Source organism: Artibeus jamaicensis, unplaced genomic scaffold, assembly GCF_021234435.1.
Source record: "Artibeus jamaicensis isolate MK-2021 breed Jamaican fruit bat unplaced genomic scaffold, CSHL_Jam_final contig_729, whole genome shotgun sequence".
Taxonomy (NCBI): Eukaryota; Metazoa; Chordata; class Mammalia; order Chiroptera; family Phyllostomidae; genus Artibeus; species Artibeus jamaicensis.
This window is the reverse complement of record NW_026521939.1, coordinates 8,411,063-8,418,270: the sequence shown is the minus strand read 5'-3', so window position 1 is coordinate 8,418,270 and position 7,208 is coordinate 8,411,063. Positions and strand designations below refer to the sequence as shown.

The 7,208-nt window shown below is 38.4% G+C and overlaps 1 non-coding gene across 1 annotated transcript; it reads left to right on the top strand.

Annotated features, from left to right (window-relative positions):
- The first annotated feature begins 805 nt into the window (after positions 1-805).
- LOC119041366 (U6 spliceosomal RNA) lies at positions 806-910 on the top strand. Its single transcript, XR_005081028.2, has one exon. It is a non-coding gene; the product is annotated as a U6 spliceosomal RNA (small nuclear RNA).
- Positions 911-7,208: the final 6,298 nt, after the last annotated feature.

Here is a 7,208-nt window from a genome sequence, read left to right as displayed (position 1 = left end):
CTATACCTACCCCCAACTCCTTGGTCAATTTTAAAAATATATCTTGGAGATTATTCTATATGGCTATGACAGCAGTCCAGTATAAGGATGTACCATAACCTATCTTATTAATAATTTATTTATAAGGTTATCTGTACTGTTTTGCTTTTGCAAGTAGTACTGCAAATAATCTTTGTACTTACAACATTTTACACAATCCAAGTATGACTGTAGGATAACTTTTTCCAGTGGAATTTCTTGGTCACATATGATTTGCATATTGAATTTTAAAAGTTAATGCCAGTGTCAGTGGAAAGTAAATTGGTACAGGCACTATGCAAGACAGTATGGAGGGGCTTCAAAAAATTGAAAGCAGAACTACTATACAATCTAGCAGTCCCATTTCTGAGTAGATACCTGAAGGAAATAAAATCACTATATTGAAGAAATACCTGTGTTTGCACGTTCATTGCAGCATTATTTACAATAGCCAAGTCATGGAAACAACCTAAGTTCTATTGGTAAGAAAATGAATAAAGAAAATGTGCTATGTATCTAATGGGGTATTATTCAGCTACAAAAGAAGGAAATCCTGCCATTCATGACAACATGGATGGAACTCAAGGGTATTATGCTCAGTAAAATAAATCAGACAGAAGAAGACAAATACCATAGAATCTCATTTATATGTGGAATTAAAGAAGAAGCAATACTCACAGAAACAGAGTCAAATAGTGGTTTCCAGAGGCTGGGGGATGGTTGGGAGAAATGAGGAAATGTTGGTCAAATGGTACAGACTTCCAGTTTTAATATGAACAAATTCTCTGCTCACTTCGTCAGCCCATGTATTAAAATTGGAATGATACAGAGAAGACTAGCATGACCCCTGTGTAAGGATGATGTGCAAATTTGTGCAGCATTCCATATTTTAAAAAAATGAACAAATTCTTGAGACCTAATGTACAGCATGGTGACTATAGTTAACAATAATGTATTGTATGCTTTAAAGTTGCTAATAGTGTAGATAGATCTTAAATGTTTTCACCACACACACACACAAAGTTGTAATTATATGACGTGATGGATGTGGTAATTAACATTATTGTGATAATCATTTTGCAATCTTACATGTATCAATGTATAAAAGTTTGGGCCAAATTACTCTTCATAGTTTATCAATTTATTTTTCCACCAGCAATTGTGAGAAATATTTATTCAACCAAATACAACTGTTTGTCAATTGTTATCAAACATTTTGATTTTGGTCAAACAAATTAAAAATATGGTATTATAGTTTTAATTTACATTTATCTTACAAATAATGTAGGTGAGCATATTATATGTTATGTTTAAGAGCCATTCATATTTTCTTTATAAATGAAGAGCACCTGGTCCATTTTTTTTATTGAGTTGTTAGTCTTTTTCTTATTGATTTACAGGGTTTATTTATTTTAAGGAAATGACCTTTCCTTAGGTTTACACCAATATTTTCCTCAGTGTGTTGTATGTTTTTAAACTTGTGGTTTTTAAAGACAAAAATTTCTTATTTTATTTGTTTGAATATACTTTTGTTTAATATAGGGATTCTGAATTTTAGGTAGTCCTAAAGTTTTCTCTTTATCAAGATTTTATAATAAAATTTCCTACTTTTTTAAAAAAGTATTTTATTGGTTCCATTATTTTATATTTAAATCATGGGTCCATCCGGAATTTGTTTGAGTGCAAGGTGTGAAATAAGGATTAGACTTTCTGTGTCTCCAGATGGTGTCCCAGTTGTTGCCATTTATGGAGCAATCTGTCTTTCTCCCACTGATATGCATGCAATGCCATCATATATTAACATCATGTATGTATTTGAGTCTATTTCTGGATTTTTGTCTTCTGTAATTCTCTACCCTTCAGACTATATATTTGGCCTTTGGAGCTCTTCAATGCTCTTTGTCCCAAACCCCCAAAACACAAGAAAGGAAGTACCTATTCAGTTGACAAGATTCAAGGTTTTTGTGATGGTTCTATTTGGAACTAAACTCACGTGTGACATTAGAAAGAAAGGCATAAGTATCAGAAAATTCCTCCCCACTCTTGGGTGCATTCATATTCCTTCAGGATTCAGTGGTTTCAAATCACCACACTGGAAAGATAAAATAAAAAAATGGGCTTTTCTCCTCTCTTGTGGGGAACCACTTGATAATGATGGAGATACTGATGATTATAATTACCATTCTGGTTGTGATAGGCATCTTAAATAGGTTATTTCATTGATTCTTCCAACAACTGATACATTAGCATTTTATCCCCATATTACATAAGAAAGGAGTGAATGGAAATGGAACTTATGAGATAACACCCACACAAATATCAGGTGTTAACAGTTTCCAAAGCTAGGACTCATATTCTGTAATACAGGATCTCTGGCACAATATAACCAATGAAATCCCACTTTTTTCACTTACTCACTCCTTCATTAATTCATTTTATAATTACTTTTGAGCACTTGGTTGCTATTAACAGGAGTCAAGGGATAAAAAGGAGGCATAAATCAATGAAGCTGTCCATTTGGTATACAACAGGAAGTGATGGAAGCATATGTCCCATCTGAGGTCGGCAGGTGTCCCTCAGCCCAGACCATTGTTGAAAGATGAGCTCAGTGTTGCCTGATATTCAGATTCTCAAAAAGAACCAGAAATCCAGATTTTTATGTGAAATCTCCCAATTTTTAGATGTCAACAAATTATAACAACAATCAGTATATGTTGTTTAAAACTCAATGCTTAATTCTAAAGGTTTCTTTGTAGATGGTGAATTAAACAAACATATTTATTCAACAAAATGTAACTCAGCAATGGAAGGGAATGAATTCCTGATACATGCACATATACACAAAAATCTCAGAAGCTCTTTCCTGAGCAGAACAAGCCGGATACAAAAAGCACACATGGCATATATCCATTTATTTGAAATTCTTGAACAAGCAAAATTAGCCCATTAACAAGGGCAGCTTTTGACTGGAAAGGGAATGAAGAAAATTTTAGGCATGCTAATAATATTCTGCATCTTTGTGAGGGGTTGGGTTATAGTGATTCATGCACTTGTGAAAACCTAGTGAGTGTACACTTAAAAAGTATGTATTTCAATGTATGTGAACTGTATACCAAAAATATATGAATAAATGTTGAACTCTAGTTAATGGGAATCATGCTGAAGTACTTAGGAAGAAGTATGCTGATGTCTGCAGTTGACTTTGAGATGAACTACAAATAAGGGTTTAATGGATGGAGAAGAGATATATAATACATCAAATTGAGTAAAATGTTAATGAATCCATGTTGCTGTGCATTTTTAAACTTTTACAATAAAATGTTGTGAAAATTAGCAAAACAAAAAAAAAACCAACAAAAACTGCATATGAGCTTAACACACACACATGCACACACTATACCATCATACTTACCATCCCATTACATGGTGTCGTCTCAGCAAGTTTATTATAATGACATCGTTCCTGCAGTTCTCCCATCTACCTCCATGGGCTTGATTGATCTGGCATGGTTCAGTGAATGAAGGTATGAGAAAATCCATCACCTGTTGACATCTTTAACATTTCTCCAACATGACCTCTCCGAGATGAAAGTGAGCATCCTTTTCATTAATCAAGGGGAAAGAAAGAAACCACTTTGGTGACACAGCTCTTTAGTTCCTTCTGCTAATCCATCTCGCCACATCGGCAGTCTGTCTCCACATGGTGGTTAAATTCAGAGGAGACAAAGATTAGCCCAGCACAGTCCCTTCATTAGAGAACAGGGTTTAGGAAGTGTTTGCTGCCTTGCTGTTCCCTGCGTTGGTCGAGCAGACACAGTCTTCATTTATCAGCAGCATTTCTGAGCAAGTAGCTCTGCCTGGGTTGAGTAGGCAGCCACTCTGTGCCCCTGGCTGTTGTTTGGATAATGGAGCAGATGAACAAGGAGTGCCTGAGTCTTGAAGGCGCCACTTGAATTGCAGGGAGATGGGAACAGGGGAGAGTAGTTTTTTCTCTAAAAACATTCTCTAAAGTGGCACCTTTTCAATACTTTTAAAAGATAATTTGTCATCATGACAGTTGTTAAGATTGTGATGCATACAAATGAAGGGTCAGTCTTGTAAACATGTGATTGATGCATCAGAGGCCACGCCTTCAGACATTTAGAGATTGTAATCAAAAGGCAGAACCTTTTTATGGGCCTTTTTCCTTGCTGGTTGAATTATTTACTGGAATATCCACTCCCCTTCCCCAAAGGAAAATACTCCTTCCTCCCTCAATGACATCATATTTTGCCTTAATGTGGCCAATGAAATGTGTGCAGAAATGATATGAGTCATTTCCAAGCAGAAGAGTTAAGAGCCATGTTCCCTTCCCTCTGACAAGGCAATGTCCCAGACCGTGGCTGCAACAGCAGGCCAGGTCCCAGAAAGAACAGGTATAGAGCACAGCCATGGCCGGTCCTGATGGACGCATTAGATGAGAGAGACATGAAGATTTTTTATTGTCAGGTCACTGAGCTTTTGGGGTCACTTTTTGCTGCAGCACAAACTAGTTCATCTCAACCGATGCACTCACCAACCAACCAAGGAGTCTCCCGCTTAAGTCCCATAGACAGATGTTTTTGACTTAAGACTTCTTCATAAAACTTTTGCCTAGTTTTGAAACCATGAGACTTACATAGTATAAGCTATCTTGGATAAAAACAAAGATAAGACAACTTTGGTGTGATTTCATATTGGGAGGGTGGTTGCTAAGGACCTAAGTGAAGAGACCATGTGGGCTCATTGGAGATGGGACAAGGGGGCATGGAGCAGTGTAGACCAGTGGTCTAGGATTCTACAGACTGGGCTTCAGCCCTGGACCTACTCTTCACTAGCTGTGTGGCTTTGAACAAAATCCTTGGCCTCTCTAGTCCTCTAGCTACTAGCTGGGGTTGTTGTGAACTCAGTCATATGAAAGAGCAAGGTCAATGACATGGCCTACCATCAGGGTTCATGTTGCTTTCCTTCTCTTCCTCCTTCCCTTCTTCCTCTTCTCCTTCTCCCCATTCACCTGAATAATAATATGAAGGAATGGTGAGAGATTGTACATAGAGCATGGACAAGACAGGGTGTGCCTGCAGACTGACAGGACCCTAGCCTGCCCCAGAGAGGGGCCTTGTGTTCGAAGTTTCTGGCAGACACATTTGGATGGCAGCTTTGCCACTTCCTGGCTGTCTTAATGTTTTTCAGTGCGCAGTCCAAAGCAATGTTGAATAAAGACATAGATCTCTCCTCAAAAGTATTTTTAAATATATAAAACAAAATAATTAGAATTACAAAGAAACTGATTTTTTGTTTTTTACATTTTTAAAAAAATGATTTATTGATTACAATATTACAGTTGTCCCATTTCCCTCCTTTACTCCCCTCTGCCCTGTGCACCCCGTCCCATCTGCATTCCCCACCTTTAGTTCATGTCCATGGGTCATATATATAAGTTGTTTGGTTTCTACATTTCCTATACTATTCTTACCCTCTCCCTGTCTATTTTCTACCTACCATTTATGCTTCTTATTCTCTGTACCTTTTCCCCTTCTCTCCTCCTCCTACTCCCCAGCTGATAACCCTCCATGTGATTTCCATTTCTGTGATTCTGTTCCTGTTCTAGTTGTTTGTTCAGTTTGTTTTTGTTTTAGGTTCAGTTAGTAATAACTGTGAGCTTGTTGTCATTTTACTGTTCATATTTTTGATATTCTTCTTTTTCTTAGATAAGTCCCTTTAACATTTCATATAATAAGGGCTTGATGATGATGAACTCTTTTAACTTGACCTTATCTTGGAAGTACTTTATCTGCCCTTCCATTCTAAATGATAGCTTTGCTGGATAGAGTAATCTTGTATGTAGGTCCTTGCCTTTTATGACTTGGAATACTTCTTTCCAGCCCCTTCTTGCCTGTAAAGTCTCTTTTCAGAAATTAGCTGACAGTCTGATGGGCACTCCTTTGTAGGTGACTGTTCCCTTATCTCTTGCTGCTTTTAGGATTCTCTCCTTCATTTTAATCTTGGCTAATATAATGATGATGTGCCTTGGTGTGTTCCTCCTTGGGTCCACCTTCTTTGGGACTCTCTGAGCTTCCTGGACTTCCTGGAAGTCTATTTCCTTTGCCATATTGGAGTTTTCCTTCATTATTTGTTCAAGTAAGTTTTTAATTTCTTGCTCTTCCTCTTCTCCTTCTGGCACCCCTATGATTTGGATGTTGGGATGTTTAAAGATGTCCTGGAGGTTGTTAAGCCTCTTGTCATTTTTCTGAATTCTTATTTCTTCATTCTATTCTTGTTGAGTGTTTTTTCTTCCTTCCTTCTCGTCCAAACTGTTGATTCAAGTGCTGGTTTCCTTCCCATCACTGTTGGTTCCCTGTACATTTTCCTTTATTTCACTTAGCATAGCTTTCATTTTTTTCATCTAACTTGTGACCATATTCAACCAATTTTGTGAGCATCCCAATTACCAGTGTTTTGAATTGTGCATCTGATAGGTTGGCTATCTCTTCATCACTTAGTTACATTTTTACTGGAGCTTTGATCTGTTCTTTTGTTTGGGCCATTTTTTTTTAATCTATGTGCTTGTTATGTAGTGAAGGGCGGAGCCTTAGGTGTTCACCAGGGTGGGGTAACCCAGTCACTGCGTTGTGACACAGTATGTGGGGGAGGGGTCCAAGAAAGAACAGTGGTTCTTGGTCCACTCTCTGCTGTATTCCAGTAACTTCTGCCTATTTCCCCAAGCAAACTGGGCCCTTCTGATGCTGACTTCCTTGTGGGTAGGTTTGTGTATGTGGGTCTCTCCAACAATCTCTACTGTGAGGCTGGGAGTCTCTCCTGCCACCTCAACCCCCATAGGTGTTTTCAATCAGTGGTTTGAGACTTTATTTCCTTGAGCTGGGACCCTGGGTTGCATGGTCTGTCTTGCTCCCCAGTTTCATCTGGTTTATTTGCGTGTGAATGTGGGACTACCTGGTCTGCTGGTCACCTTGTGTGCCGCGCCCCTCCACAATCGCCACCTCACTGGGTCCGTCCACTACCGCCTTGCACACCCAGGTCTGCCAGCCCCGGCTTTGCCTTGAGCCCTGGCTTTGTCAGGAGCCCTCTCTGTTTGGCCTCCCAACTCTGCTCTTTCTACTGGTCGGGATGAATGTTTCTTCTTTAACTCCTTGGTTGTCAGACTTCCATAT